The 17057-nt window shown below is 40.1% G+C and overlaps 1 pseudogene; it reads right to left on the bottom strand.

The window, feature by feature from the left end:
* LOC114703722 overlaps nucleotides 1–14119 on the bottom strand; it is a 32143-nt pseudogene extending 18024 nt beyond the window's left edge.
* Between the last annotated feature and the right edge of the window lie 2938 nt (nucleotides 14120–17057).

The raw sequence follows: 17057 nt of genomic DNA, 5'->3' as shown, positions 1-17057 counted from the left end.
TTGCCAAGGTTAGCAGGAGCTACGAAACTCCAGTACATTAAAGCTCAGGAGAGGTTGCACAAAACTATAAATATGGCGGAAGCTCAGCCCTATGAAATTGGCAATCACAGTAGTCAATTTACTCATACCTTTAGGTCAAAGCTTAAAATGAAATATAAGAGGAGGGTGTAGGCATTCTTTTCTTTATCTTTGTTTAAATTGGAACAGCAGGGATTTGTTTATGAAAACAATTCCAGACAAATTACCACAGTTGTCCTACACAACTCATCAAACATAGAGAAGATGGGCTAGTGCCTACACAGAGCTTTCACCCCTGTGTTCTAGTGCCTTTGGTACAGGAAGGTACTCTGCACACTACCAAAAGAGAAGCATAAACACCAAACCAGGAAAAGTACTTTGATCTACAATGGTATCTTGCCTGCAATATAAGCTAGGGCAATGGTGGCCCAGGGTTTTTGGGAGTAACCAACCAATATCTGAGTTGACTTAAGGCCTGCTACAGGAGATGGCACCCATATATGACATTGTTTGGGTTGACCAAGAACCTGAGACTAGATAGCTCAGGGATCTAGGGTAAAACCAAATACTACTGGTCTTTAAAGAAGTAAAAAAGTAGTAATGAATGACTTCTAATGACATTCTGCTGTACTCATTGATCGCTGCCTTGTTTAGCCACCAACAGTGAAGCTTCTTTCTACAGTGGGTCTACAAATACAGAGACCCAAACCAGACATTAGCAGAGAGTGAGAGACCTCAGTACACTCAGCCCTAAATGGGATTTCTCCATCAAACCACTCTCCTCAGGGTTCAGGGAACCCTGCTGAAGAGGAGGCAGAGTGTAAAAGCCAGAGGGGATAGAGGAAACCAAGAAAACCAGGCCTTCTAAATCAATATGATCAAAGCTCATATGAACAGAGACTGCTAAATGGTCTTATTAATAAAAAACCTGGAGCCAGATATTGGGGTGAAAGCCGAGAGATCAGAGGAACAGAACAAGCCACAGCCCCAAGTTCTTACCCTAGGAAATCCTCAGACCAAGAGAGAGCCACTTCCTGTATACTCACTTCTGTATCCTTTCTGTGCCCTTCCATCTCACTTCCTCTCTCCGCCCAGCTACATCACTTCCTCTTTCCACCCAGCTACATCACTTCCCTTTTCTGCCCAGCTCTATCACTTCCTGTCTGTCTATACAGACCTCTAGACCTCTATGGTTAACTAGTGCTAGAATTTAAAGGTGTGTGCCACCACGCCTGGCTCTGTTCCCAATGTGGCCTTGAACTCACAGAAATCTAGATGAATCTCTGCCTCCCGAATCCTAGGGTTAAAGGCGTGTTTTGCCATTGCCTGACTTCTATTTTTAATATAGTGGCTGGCTTTTTCCTCTGATCTCCATGTAAGCTTTATTTATTAGAGCACAAATAAAATATCACCACAATTATGGCTTCTAGTTAAGTGTTTTTATGGGATTCCTAAGTATGTGAATGAGTAGGTCTCTGTTTCTTGTGCCTTCTCTTGTATTATTTTCCTCATGTTTGTTTTGTCTAAATCAAATATGTTATTTTTTGTCTATGATGTTATGTCATATTATAATATGTAATATATATATAATTATCACATTTCTCAGAAACACATTTGATGAGGAATTGCACTGAAAGAATGGTCTTGGAACAGATTCAGAAAGGAAAGTTAGACACTTCCTTACTTGATATCAGACTATATTGAAGCTGGCAGAAATGGGATGCAAATGAGGATCATGCACAGGCAAGTGAAAGGGATGTCAGATGTCAGTGTGAGCTCATCACAGAAATGGTTGTTCCGCAGGGGCCAAGGATCTCACAGTATCCCAAGGAGGATGGATGGACTCATCAATAAACACTAGAACGTCACTGTTTATTGTTTATTTTATTGCATTACATTTACCTATTAAATAAAAAATACATAATTTTTAGTTTATTCATTCTCAATGAACATTTTGGGTGTTTATTGATTTCAAATTTAGTTTCATAGTTCTGAGTCATCTCTGAAATGCATAAAAACTTAAGTATTGGCATATTAACAATGTTTATAAAAGTTAATCCATTTGAGACAATATGAGGCATCATTATCAATGCATATCTAAACTGCATGACCTCTACCTGGTACTCAACCTGAGCAAAATGGATAATTGCCTACGTGCTGGAGAAGAGCAGGGAACAGAGTCCATTGCCACCTTCTGTATTACAAGTCACCCAAGTGGTCACTGTGTTTTGGGGGTACACTGTTAGCTAAAACAGAACAGCTCAGCTGCTTTACAGAATGCAAATCAAACCACCAGTTGTTCAAGGAGGTTGCTGGGCCACCTGCCTCTTCCCAGATAGCAAACAGCACAGCACTAAATTGGTACTAACACAGGCATGCATCTTCCTTTCGGATACAAGATGACTCTACAAACAATTGTACACAACTGCAGACATTTTCAAAAGAAAATTTAAAAGAAGACGTGGCATTTTGGAGCATGGTCTTTGCAGAACCATTTGTACAATATGTGATGAAATACACGAACAGAACATGACAAAAATAAAAATAATTGCATTATTTACATATTGAAATATCAAAGTATGAAACACATGCATCTTGCCTCATGGTAAGAGCAGTTAAAGGCACTGCTAACTGCGTTTGGACAATTAGATCAAAATAGAATGTTCTCAGTCAGCCTCCACAATTCCGCCATGGCAGATAGCACTTCATTTACTAGGGCTGTCAGAACTCCGATGCTAAACTGCAGTAATAGTTGAGGTGGCACTTTATAAATAGCATAAATCAAATGAAGAATGAATTACTCATGACTTGTGACCAAAATAAAATAACAATGATAAACCTATCACAAAACTGTCTAGAAATAGAAAAAACTGTCACGAGGGAAAATACTGGAATCAGATTATGCAAAGGGGAAACTATGACTTTGGAAGGAGAAAACTCAGCTCTTGCATGAAATATTACCTCTAAAGCTATCCTAAAGTTGTGCATGTTGAGTGCCTTGTACCACTCAAAATAAAGCACACATTAGGTATTTTTACCTTTAGCATCTAGTTCTTCAGATGGTAAACTCAGGGTGTGGTGGTATAATTGATTGGATTAGTGTTTTTGTTAGAAGATAATTCAAAAGCATGTTTTTATCTTTTATTTGAAATATTTTGACACAGTATGTTGCCAAAAAATTGAACTCATAATACTTAAGAGTTCTAAATGTTAAAGAATGAGTTTTGTTAAAAATTGTGTGTGTGCATGTGTGGTGTGCATATGGACGTGTGTGTGTGTGTGTGTGTGTGTGTGTGTGTGTGTGTGTACGTGCACTTGCATGCTTGTGTGCATATGGGTGTATGTATGCATGATGCATATGGGCATGCGTGTATGAATTTGTCTGGGTGAATCCAGGCATGTGTGAGCCACAGAAGGTGTATGATCAGAAGACACCCTTGGTGTAGGGTCTCACCTTCTACCTTTTTGAGACAGGGTTTCTTAGTTGCTTTTCTCCAGTGTATGCCACATTAGCTGATCTGTGAGCTTCTGGGAGTCCTCCTGTGTCTACTTCTCATCTCCCTATAGAGCAGTGGTTCTCAAACTGTGGGTTGTAATGAGGGACACATAGCAGATATCCTGCATATCAGACATTTACATTATGATTTCTAAGGGTAGCAAAATTGCAGTTATATAGCAATAATGAAGTAATTTTAATGGTTGGGGGTCACCACAACCTGAGGAACTATATTAAAGGGTTACAGCGTTAGGAAGGTTGAGACCCACTGCTGTAGAGGCTCTGGGGTTACAGGTGCTCACAATGTATGCCTGGCACTTACTTGGCTCCTAGGGATTCGAACTTTAGATCTCATACTTGTGCTGCAAGTACTTTTACCCACTGAGCCATGTCCCTGCTCCCAAAGAGTAAGTTTCTTTGTTAAATATTACAAAAAGTGCTTCCTACATTGAATTACAGGGTACACTTACGTTTTTCTAATTGTTCAGCTATCGCTATAAATTTACAATATTGGGAGAAAAATCAAGATCCAAACAACGTAATAATTCATACATTTAGAAGAAGGTGATTTCATTGTTGAGAAAAGAAAACATCCCAAAGTCATGCAGGTGGCCAGTTAGAGGCCACAGCTCTTTTAACTTCCAGCTCTGTTTTTCTGGAATTAAAGCTATAGTTGTTACGTCTCAGCATACTTTCAGTAAGCTGTCAGCAGATATTTAGTTTGCATTGGTATTTATATTGAGTAGTTACGTTACTCCGTCTGACCTTTTGTTTTCTCCTAACTCTGTCAGGCTGGCTCAGGGATCTTGTTCTTAATAAGTAATGTCTATCCTCCTAAGGTTATGGTAGGTGGAACATCTCATACATATGGTTAGTCCTGTCCTTTAATATTCCTGAGTCATGTTAGATCCTGTTCCATTTTCCCCAAACAGTCAAATCACTATTATATCTGCACCTGCTCAAGTATCTGCATGTTGGAGGTTTATTCCTGCACCCTTCTAGTGTCCTACACAAAGCCAGCCACATAGTAGGCACTCAGGATATACACTCTAAAATGCTGTGATCTTCTCCCTCACAAACAGTAGGTTCAGCTAGAGAGAGTCAGGAACTCACTGTTTTGGCAGAACTTTGAGGTTTCCTCTGTTGTTGTTCCCCATTTAACTGCTGCAGGACAGCGTGCAGTGTGAGCTGGCTGGCTGCCTTGATGGCCCTGTCTCCACACCCCACCTCCCAGCTCATCTGAGTGATGTCAGTGGTGAGTGTAGCTTCTTGGCTACAAAGGCAAGATAGAAAAGCAGATACCCTTTGCATTGTTGATGGAGCACTCTCTCCTGCCTCTTCATGGCTGTATCTCCCAACATTCCTTTAGGACTTTGAGGGAGCAGCTTCTGCAAGGAAGGTGTCAGTGGGTGCTCTGGTATCTCACCCATTGGGTCCTGTCCTAGAGACCCTCTATTAATCTTCAGCTGCACCCTGGGTTTCAGCATAGATTTCTCTGTTCACGGGAAGCTGACTCACTTAACATCACAACTGATACTACACTTCCTCCCCTGGTCCAGTCTTCACCCTATGACCTGTCAATAAAATTGCAGGCCCGGCTCCCTTTAACCTCTGGAGAGGCTGTGAAGGGCTGTCTCAGTTCCCAGCTCCCTGTAAAGCATTATCTCTTTTCATTTGAGCTCCTATCTTGGTCCATACGTGGTCCCTTCACTGTCTTGTGAATATTGTTTCCCCAAACAAACTGCCCCCCTCTGCGCATCTGTTCTATACAGTTGTCATCTCATGTGGAACATAGATTAAAAATAAAACAAATAAAAAAATACGTTGCTGTGATCGACTTCAGGCTAGTTTAGCTGATCTGACCAAGCTTTGGCTACTTGGTCTTCATGTTTATTATGAAAATCACATTAGCATTTGCAGAATTTTTATTCCAACAATATGTATGCATACTTTTAAAAGCAAAACAGTGCTGCGGTATTTACAATGAAAATAGCAGTGCCCTGTCCCTTGACTCTCAAAGGACTGAGATCGCAATTTCATGAATTTTTAAACTGCTGTGGTTATTTATTGACATCCTATCACAAAGAATTATGATTTAGATTTCTTCTGCACACTCTTCCATATTCTTTCCCATCATTCTCCCATCAGTTCCAGAGAAATGAATAGTCATTGTTCAGGCTATCCCTGTTAACATGCACCAGTCTCCTAATAATCTTCATTGACAAACTGTAGTCTTCATTTGGGTTTTACTTTGGTTTCCTTACTTCTGTTTTTCCTTTGAGGTTGATCATTTCATTTTATGTTCCAAAATGGATTTGTTTAGCTTTTTTTTTTTTTTAAATATATTGCTGAATGGTCAATTCCTAAATACCTCTCAGTATGGCAAAACCTACTGTCCCTCCTTGGCAACAACTAACACCTGTCTTGATCCCTCTCCTTCTGCTCTGATGAAATAGATTGGATTTGTTCTCCATACCATACAGCTTTTCGTCTGGAATCCTCTCTTCATTGTTCCTCTAGGATTCGCTGACCCTGTCCTTTCCTGCTGACTTCCACTTCTCTTTCCTGTTTACCCCCCCCCCCTTCCTGCTTCCCCTCTCTTGCCCTTCTTTTCCTTCCCAGAGGAAACTCTGTTGTCTAGACTGCTCTAGAACTTCTGAGCCCACGTGACCCTTCCTCGCACCCCAGTCTGTCCAGTAGGTATAACTACAGGCACATGCATGCTACCATCTCTGGAAATGACATTTTCTGCTTATTTGAGTGCCTTTCTCCCCCAACATAACTCCTTTTGAAAAATCTTATTTATTCCTGAGGCTTTTAAATTTGAATAATGAGGTACCTTGTTGTAGGCCAGTTTTAATTTATTGGGGTTTGAGGAACTTTCTGAATTCATTCAACTTTAAATTTATGTGCTCAATTTTTGAAAATATTGGTACCTTTTTATTGATTTCCCCCCTCATTTCTTTCATTTTATTCTGTAATTATTTATCCTATATAATTTGAAATGATTCTTTCATTTAAAATATTTGCAATTTTGAGATTTTCATGATTTTGATCAAGCCCATCCTCTCCATTCCTTCCCCTCAAATTCCCTCCTAATCTCATCTCCTCCTCTTCTTCAACACAACAAAACAAAACCAAACTCAGAGTCCGCTCAGTGCCGGCAGTATGTGTGTAGGGCCATGTACTGAGCATGGGTAGCCTTTCAGAGTCCTCATCCCTAAAGAAAATTGGTCCTCACCCTAGTAGCCATAAATAGCCAATAGCTCCTTAGCTAAGGGCAGGACTTGAGGCCCAACTTCCTAACCCATGCTTGGATTTTTGTTTGGCTTAATTTTATGCAAGATTTATGTATGCTGTCGCAATTGCTGTGAGTTAACATATGTGACTGTCCTGTTGTGTCAATTTAACTGTTTCATTGCTGGCATCCATTGTCTCTTGCTATTACAGTGTTTTTGCTCCCCTTCCCCCATTTTTTGTAATGAGCCTTGGGTGGAAGTGGTGTTATATACATGTCCCATTTAGGACTACGTACTCCGAAGACTTTTCCTCTCTGCATGTTGTATCTACTGAAAGAAGAAGCACCTCCCATGAGGGCTAAGTAATGCACTAATCTATGGATATAATGATAAGCCATTAGGAGTTGGTTTAATATTATCCCATTTAGCAGAGTAATAATAGTTAAGATTCTCCTCTGGAACCTCTAACATATTTAGCCACAGATTCTTGGCCCCAGTAATAGTGCTAGGCATGGATTCTGTCTTGTGGGTCTGGCCTTAAATCCAATCATAAAGTGGTTGATTACCCTGGTAACATTTGTCTCACTGCTACACAGTGAGCATCTCTTGCCAGCCGGGTATTGTTGTAGCTCACCAGCCTCCCAGCTGGGTATGACTGATGATGATTTTCTCCTCTAGTAGCATGCATGGCACCTTCCCACACAGTGAAAGCTAGCCAGTAGGGAAGAAGCTTCATTGCTCTAGTATTTTCTTTGTCTTTGCCAGTGTTTTTATTAATTTGTTTTACTCTATAAGTAATTAATTTAACTTTGTATTTCAAGTTAAATTGGTTGATTTGTTTAATCATACTTTAATGTTTATGATTTATTTTGTCCTCTGGCCGTCCCTCTACTGTTTTTAAGATAGCTTCCTATTCTTGCCTTACCAATGCCACTATTTCTATCTCTTTATAGAGAGCTACTATATTTGCTGGGAGTTTTCCTTGGCTTTTCCCCCTTGTCCTTGCTTCCCACAGTGTTCTTTCATTTGCTTTGTTCTGATACCGGAAGTTAGATTCCATCTATGCAGGTCTGGTGATCTTTGGGTGCCCATTTCCATAAACACATAAGACAAAGAAAGACAACTGAGTTTCTTTGTGAAATGGTGGAGCCCACCAACAGTGGCCTCACTATGGTGGATGCTTATGCAGGCATGTCTTTCTTAATCCCATTGTAATTGTCAATAGATACTTTCCTTTGGAGTCTTCAGAGAGGGAGGCTTTCAATCAATCCACCTGTATTCAGTCTTGCATTTTGTACTTGATGCCAGAGACAGGTAGTCCCTCCTCTTCCAGTCTTCTGTGGAATTGATTCCAAAAGCTCAATCCGTTTATCTTTTCACCACCCATTCCCCCAGTCCCCACCATTTGCCTCTCTTCTCTGCCCAGGCACACAGTAGACAAGAGAAGGCTAAAACCTAAAATGGTTTCCGATACTTATTTTTCCTTTTTATCAAATTTGTTAATTTATACTACATGCTATAATTTTTAAAGTTGTGTATGTGTAATATGAACAAGGGTGAAGAGTGTGAATGCTCACATGCATGCAGAAGCCAGAGAAGAGTCTTGGGAGTCCTGCTCTATCACTCTCCACCTTATTCGGTGAGAGACTACAAACCTGAACCTGGCCTGGTGGCCAGAAAACCATGAGATCCTCCTGTCTCCACTCCCCCTCCCTTTTCTTCTTCCCAATCCTAGGATTACAGTTATGTGCATGATCACACAGGCTTTTTCTGGGGGTTCTGTGGACTTGAACTCAGGTTCTTAGGCTCTCAACAAGGCCATACCTCCTAACAGTACCATTCACTATGGGCCAAGCACTCAAACATGAATCTATGGGGCAGAGAGGGTTGTGCATTCCTATTCAAACCACCATAGAGGGATGGATATTTAGGGAACTCCAACAGATGGAGTTAAATTGTGGCAAGATCATTGGAGTGTGATCGACTGTAAATGAGAGGAGATAATGGGAACTCTATTTTGTAGATGAATTGTTCTCAGCATGAGTTTATACATTTTTATTGTCATTGTTTTGGCCTTTTAGGAAGGAGCAGAGATCTATTACTATTTTCAGTTCTGACTTCTTGGTTTGTATCTACCTGGATGAATGTTGCATTTCTAGTAATAGAGCAGTGACTGTCACATGAAGGAGGGGGGGGGCTTGCATGGTGTCTTAGTTAGGGTTGCTGTGAAGAGATACCATTACCACAGCAACTCTTATAAAGGAAAACATTTAACTGGGACTGGCTTTTAGTTTCAGAGATTTAGCCCATCATCATCATGGCAAGAAACATGGCAGCACACAGGCAGACATGGTGCTAGAGAAGGAGCTGAGAGTTCTATATCTGGATCTGCAGGCAGTAGGAAGAGACTATGTGCCACACTAGGCAAGGGTTGAGCATATATGAGACCTCAAAGCCTGCCTCCAAAATGACATACTTCCTCCAATAATGCCACATCTACTCCAACAAGGCCACACCCCATAAGAGTGCCATTCCATATGGGCCAAGCACTCAAACACACGGGTCCATGGGGATTCCTATTCAAACCGCCATATAGTGCTATCAAGGAACCTCAAACAGAGGGAGGTAAATTGTGACAGGATCATCTGAGTATAAGCAACTGTAAATGAGATAAAATTAGGGGCAGCTCAAGCTTACAATGTCCCAAAAGTAGTAGTATTGCTACTTAGATTTAAAATATATACAAACTGTTTCCACCATGAAAACACTTCAGTTTCAAAGCTGTTCACTAAAAGGCATGAATGTCTGAGCTGGAGTTTTGGTCACTTCCAGGCAGCATTGGAAAAGGAGAAAAAAATAACAAGAAACCACACTACAAAATGGAGTTTCTATTATAGTTAGCTTTGTCTGTCAGCTTCACACAACCCACAGTCACCTTGGAAGAAGGAACCTCCATTGAGTAACTATCCAGATCTGATTTTTCTGTGGCCAAGTCTGTGAGATGCTTAAAAATTGCTAATTAATGTAGGATTTATTTAATTGCTAGCTCATGTGGGTGGTTCTACTGGTGGGCAGGAAGACTTGGGCTGTGTAAGAAAGGCTCATGAGCAAGCCAGAGGGAACCAGTCAGTGAGCAACTTACCTCCATGGTTTCTCCTTCAGTTCCTGCCATCCAGTGTCCTGCCTGAGCTCTTCCCTGACTTTCCTCACTAATGGAGTATAACTTGTAGGCTGAACTAAACCCTTTTTAGTTTTAGAGAAAGATTTGTTAAATCAAAGAGATGCAAATTATTTTGATGTATGCATGGATATAATTTGCATGGATGTAATTTAATTAAAACTCACCTCAGATCATAGATTATTTCATAATCATAAGACTTTTTGTCAAGGTTTAGAACAGTGGAATTTTAGGGGTATGATGATGAGCTTTGTTGAGATCCACTCTGATGTGAATAGGTCTGGAATCAACATAGAACATGTTGAAACAGAGCACTTCATTGCTTTTCCTCAACTTAAAAAAAAAGAAGCAGTTCACATTTAGGAGAGAATTCATAGACATGGGTAGTACCTTGGTAGATGATTAAACATTGACTGGTACATCATTTATATAATATGTTCAAGAAAACTATTGATTAAATAATGAAAGCATAATGTTTACAAGTTTTATTTTCATATTATACTAAATTATCATCAATTTTATCAATTCCCAGAACACTATCTTCACATCACAGTATTCTAAAAGTCAGAAAGTTACCTTAGTAATATTTTCCCTTGGTAATTAGCAATTTAAAAACTGCAGATGAAAAATCAGAAGATAGTCTCACATGATGAATAGGGGATGACATTTTAAAAGCTGTAAGTTGTACTACTCTCTTGGGAAATTATATATAGCCTATTTTTAGGAAGATGGGTTTTGAAGTGACATATAGATAACTCATCAGTGTAAAAACTCAGTTACTTGATAGCTTTCATATGTTGTGTATGTCTTCAAAAATGATAAAACTGCATCTACAAAGTTAACCTAACACATGCCATATTCTGAGCAACATATGGTCTGGCATACAGGAGTAATCACCAAGGTCTCTGCTGGTGCCTTCAGACAAAGTGAGACATTGTCCCTATGATGGTGCAATATCAGTAAATAAAAGTGAAACCTCGAGTTCTGCTACCAGTTTTCGCCCACTTCTTGTTTAAGCCATGACCTCAATAAAATGTTTGGTACTCTCTTTTTCTCTTCTTCCCTCCCTCCCTCTTCCAACCCCCCACATGCACACATAACCACACAGAAACTGTCTTTTCTTTACTATAGGTGAGTAAATGAGTGTTAAATGGCTTTGTTTTGACAGCTAATTTTGATAAGTTAATTTCACCTTCATAGTTATTTCATAGAGATTAAGCTATGATTTTTCTTTCTGTTGACTTCTTTGGACATTAAATTGATTTATTATTGGCTAAATAAGTTTTGTTATTTATTCTCAGCAATGCTCTATGGAATTGTATAAAAATGTGTTTTTAGTTTTTTAATTTCTTACTAAAACTCCTGAATTTTGCACACTGGAATATAAACTAAAGAAAATGATCACATTTTACAAATTCTAACAGCATATTTAAAATAAATAAGGTAGTGCATAAATTTGATGTTTTTATTCCTCATGTATTCATTCCCTAAGTTCAGTTTATATTTGTGTGAGTATAATTTAGTGCTGACAACTTCCCACCTTCCCAATATAGGCCCTGTTAAAAATCTAGGCTGCAATTCTCCCTGGGAGGTAGAAATGGACAAGGGTAAATCACAAAACTTGACCTTGAGTATCACGAACTTCTAGGATGAAGAGTTCTTATATTCCTTGCCATGTGACATTGTAGAAAATGTCACTGCTCTATAGGATGCTTTACTTTGCTCTGTCTCTTAAACACCTTTAGCTTAGCTCCATGTATTGCCCACTAGTTTTTAAATTAACTGTGTCTGTTGAAAAAGAGCTTCACATAATCTGTCCAGAAGACTTGTTCATACATCAAGAAATTATTTGGCACACATTATATATTGCACACTATTTTAGATGCTGAAAGCATACACAGGAACAAACAAAACAGGCACAAACCCAAGCCTGTATATTCTTGTTACTCTCTATCATTATATTTCATCATATACTGTCATTTTATTGGGGAAAGAAATGTATTAAGCAGAATTATTAAGAAACATCTACAGAGACTTAATCTGAAGTTACAATATTAAAGAATAAAACACTAGGGAAGGAACATACATGATTTAGCAGTGAGAGTAGCTGTCAGATATTAAAGGAGATTCTTTTGAAAAGAACAGTTGGGGGAAGGCAGTGTGAACCAGAACACTTCAGATAGAGAAACAAAGCCCTAAGACAGGACGAACCCATTTTTACAAGGTGAGTTCAATCTTGCTATAAGCCATTGACTACTAGAACAGCAGTTAGAGATGAAGTCTGAGGGATCAAGAATACAAATGAAAAGGGAAACAAATCGAATGTTTGTTGCTGTGGAATAATTCTTTGGTACACTGTGAATATGTATTACTCTCATTGGTTTAATAAAGAGCCAACTGACCACTAACTAGCAGAAAAAGGTTAGGTAGAAAAGCCAGACTGAGAGTATGCTAGGAAAGAAGGGCAGAGTCATGGGGCCAGCCAGACACAGAAGAAGCAGGAGATGAATATGCCATGCTGAAAAAAGGTTCCTCCATGTGGTAGAGCATAGATAAGAAATATGAGTTAATTTAAGTTGAAAGAGCTAGTTAGTAACAAGCCTAAGTTAACAACCGATCATTTATGATTAATAATAAGCCTCTGTGTCATTATTTGGGAGCCAGCTAGTGGGACAGAGCTGACTGACAAAAAAGGCAGGATGTGGTCTTATGTGTTTTAACAGCATTATGTTGACTGCTAGAATGAGGATGGAATGAAAAGACCAAGGGCAGAGGAGGAGAATAGATAGAAGACTAAGGAATGAATCCAGAGAGAGACTGGTGACATGAACCTGGGTAAAATAAGAGATTCTGGGCTGAGGTTAACCTTTGAAGACAGCCAAGACTGCATGCAAATAAATGCATGCTGTGGGATGGTCTTTCTGTACACTGTGAATACATGTTGCTACTATTGGTTAATAAAGAGTCTGTTTTGGCTTTTGGCAACACAGGATATAGCCAGGTGTGAAATCCAAGAGAGATACGGGGAAAAGAAAGGCAGAACTGGGGAGATGCTGTGAGCTGACAGGGGAACAAGATGTACACAGGTAAAGCACAAGACACATGGTGATACATAGATTAATAGAAATTGGTTAATTTAATATGTAATAACTAGCTAGCAATAAGCCTGAGCCATAGACCAAACAGTTTGTAATTCATATTAAGCCTCTGAGTGATTATTTTATAAAAACGGCTGCTGCCTGGGCAGAACTGGGCAGGATCAAGAAACTCCAATCTACAATTGGTGCCCAGATATGTGATAAGCATTTCCACATAAAACCTGAGAGCTTAAAGAAGGAAAGGTTGTAAAACAGAGCCAAGAACAGCTTCCTAGTTTATGTCGCTCATTGCTGGGCCTGGGGTGGGGATGTGGGGCTTCAGTGGCAACGTGATGAACTCTCAGGGTCTCTCATGGGCCACAAGTCAAAGAGGCTTCTCACAGCTGCTGCCTACAGGCTTCGGAACATAGCTATGGGCTTAAAAACTCAGACGTGCTACTTCATACTACTTCTCAGAACTGGGGATTGCTGTGGGACGGTCTGTATGTCAATTGCTTGATGGTCAATAAATAAAACACTGATTGGCCAGTGGCCAGGCAGGAAGTAGGTGGGACAAGGAGAGAGGAGAATTGTGGGAAGCAGAAGGCTGAGGTGGAGAGACACTGCAGCCGCGCATGACAGCAGCATGTGAAGATGCGGTGAGCACAGCCATGTGGCAAGGTATAGATTATAAAATGATTAATTTAAGTATAAGAACAGTTAGCAAGAAGCTGCACGCCATACAGTTGTAAGCAATATAAGTCTCTGTGTTACTTGATTGGGTCTGAGCGGCTGTGGACTGGCAGGTGACAAAGATTTGTCCTGACTGTGGCAAGCAGGAAAACTCTAGCTACAGGGTATTGAGAAATTATTTGCCACTCACGTAGTTAAAAGGATATTTATTTAATGCGTAACTCACAAATTAAGTAATGGGTAGTCGCAGGGTCTGGGAAGGTGTAACGCAGTCCAGCGTGTTCTCCGAGCTCTGCACAGTCAATCTCCACCAGTCAGCGTCCAGCACGAGAGAGCGCCAGAGAGAGCGCTGCTCATCCAGCTCTCGGTCCCAGGTGCCCCCTCGCCCGCTCGTAGGCGTGACAGTTGCAGAGCTCATGGGGGTTGGAACTTCCAGAACCAAGCTGGAATGGCTACCCACTACAACAGGGAGTTAAATTGACTTGTTGGTACCTGTGCCATGTTGAAAAGTCAAGCAGGGCAGAGTCAGCAGCCCTGCTTTAGTACTAGCCATGCAGCTTAGCAGTTTAAAAGCTTTCCTGGTCAGAAAAGGATTAAAGATACAAAATGAAACAGATTCAGACCAAAACAAACAAAACCACTCATGGGTCACAGTCTGTTTAAAAAATATGCATAGGCTTGAGAGAAAAAAAGAGAGGGTCTACGGCTATGTTGCTTTGGAAAAGAGGTTCTGCTTTTGTTTCCACAGAAGATGAGAAGCTGTGGATTCCTTCCAGGTTTATATGGTTCCATCGAGGAAGACCCTCTGAGAGTTCTCCAATGGGAGTGATGGCCCAGATGATGCAGCATCCAGAACAGCTTCAAGGTAACTGGCTGAGATGATGCAGCTTCATAGACTACTCCAGTCAGAACTTGACCATAATCCTAAATTTTCTCAGGATCCACATACGATTGCCAGTGCTCCCAGTCAGTAGGAAGTAGTACAGAAAGCTACACCCAAATTCACAAAACATTGTTTCTGAAGGTTTGCTTTTATTTAAAGGGGGATATGGTATAGAAATGATGAAAAAAGTAGATTATTAAATCTACTTTAATCCAAAAAAACCTGTTAATCTCAAAATACTTTACATTGGTATGGATTTTGGTTTATTAATACAAATTTAAGGCAATTTTGTCATACTGTATGTATATTTCTACTTTTGTTTAAGGTATTATGTTTATGCAACTCATTTAAAATTGTAATATATCCTTAAGAAATACAGATTGTTAATCATCTACGATAATCAGACATATAGTCATATTAGTTATGTTTTTAGGTATACAAGGATGTTTTTCAATTAGATAGATAATCTTCAAATACTTCAAAGACCTACAGACTGTGGCATTTAAAATGTTTTAAGGACTTATATTTTTCTCAACAGTGAGACAAGTCTCCTGGCAGCACCAATTACTTCAAAGAGGATGATGGGCATTGAAGAAACTCCATATGGAGTTTGTTTTCTTTATGGCAAAACTAGCCATGTGGGCAATAAAAATGCCCTTGCCTTGACTGCTGAGAGTATGCTGTACAAATTGGACAAGGAAGACACAAAAGAAAGTGACTTCAGAACTTTGCCAAGACAAAGTGGGAGAGTCCTTCAAAAATCCTGTTTTACAGATAAGTCTGTCAGATATGCTAGGCTTGTAGGCTGAAGTTGGATGCCCCAACATTGCAGAGGAACTTTGAATGACTGTACAGGCAGCCTGATGTCTCTGTCATTAGGTAACATTGCATCCTTCTGGAGTCTTTGATGGAGTTAAGACTAGATAGTTATAGTTACAGTTTTCTTTAGTTATAATAAAAGATAAATTAGATACAAAACTTTAGACTCATCAAGATAAGATAGATAATTAAATAATTTTGCCAAATGCAAATGGATCAGATTTTTTTTACTGTAATTCTTACTTAATAACTGTTTTTGTTTTACTATATTAAGGTTAAAACCTTCCCTTTTCTTTTTCTTTTTTTTTTTTTTTCATGACAGGGTTTCTCTGTATCATCTTAGTGCCTGTCTTGGATCTTGCTCTGTAGACCAGGCTGGCCTTGAACTCACAGAGATCTGTCTGGCTGACTCCCAAGTGCTAGGACTAAAGGTGCGCACTAACACTGCCTGGCAAAACCTTTCTTTTTAATTTGACAAAGAAAGAAGAAATGCTGTGGGATAATGCTCTTGTACACTGTAAAGATTTGTCACTCAAATTGGTTTAAAACTGATTGGCCAGTAGCCAGGCAGAAAGTATAGGCGGGCAACCAGACTAGGAGAATTCTAGGAAGAGGAAGGGTGGAGTCAGGAGTCACCAGCCAGATGCAGAGGAAGCAAGATGAGAATTCTGTACTGAGAAAAAGTACCAAGCCACATGGCTAAACATAGATAAGAATTACAGGTTAATTTAAGTGTAAGAGCTAGTCAGTAATAAGCCTGAGGTACTGGCTGAGCATTTATAAGTAACATTAAGCCTCAGAGTCAGTTATTTAAGAAGCAGCTGCTGGGTATTTGGGAACAGGCAGGAGGAAGAGAAATTTCTGCCTACAGTGTGCTAGATGTGACAAAATGGGGAGATGGAGAATGATGGTTCATTTGGGGCTTGAGCAACTGGAAGCCCTGAGAGAGGTTCTACTCACTTAGGTGGGATGGGCCTGCTAGGGTGCTTCCTGGGGAAGAGCAGGTATAGTTTGGGCCATTTTAGGTAAGCAAGTCCCGTCAACACTCAGTTGAAGTTGGTAGGGAAGTAGGCTGCACAAGTCTGCAGCTCAGAAGGGGACAGAGCCAAGCCATCTGGGGTCCACCAAGACACATGTGATTTGAACCTTGAGACTGATGATGCTTGTCATGCAGAGTGCGACGGTTTGGTCTCGGGGGAGTTCAGGCTACTGGACTTCCAAAGTAACGCTATTTTTAAGACTTGCTCTTCTAAGGCCTGCGGTGGATATTGCTTTGTATGCTGTGAATGTGTTGCTCTGATTTAGTTGATAAATAAAATGCTGATTGGTCAGTAGCCAGGCAGGAGGTACAGTATAGGCAGGACAAGCAGAGAGGAGAATTCTGGGAACAGGAAGGCTGAGTTGGGAGTTGTCAGACAGACAGAGGAAGCAAGGTGTAAAAGTAATGGTAAGCCACAAGCCACGTGGCAACTTGTAGATTAATAGAAACGGGTTAATTTAAGATATAAGAACTAGATGGTAAGATGCCTACCATGGCCATATAGTTTATATGTCTCTGTGTGTTTACTCAGATATGGATCTGAGTGGCTGTGAGCCTGAGCAGGACTGCAGAAAACTCCAGTTATAAAGGTCAAAGTCTCTAGAATTTGAAAGA

Source organism: Peromyscus leucopus, chromosome 4, assembly GCF_004664715.2.
Source record: "Peromyscus leucopus breed LL Stock chromosome 4, UCI_PerLeu_2.1, whole genome shotgun sequence".
NCBI classification, from domain to species: Eukaryota; Metazoa; Chordata; class Mammalia; order Rodentia; family Cricetidae; genus Peromyscus; species Peromyscus leucopus.
The sequence above is the reverse complement of the archived record's forward strand: the minus strand, read 5'-3'. Positions and strand labels throughout refer to the sequence as shown.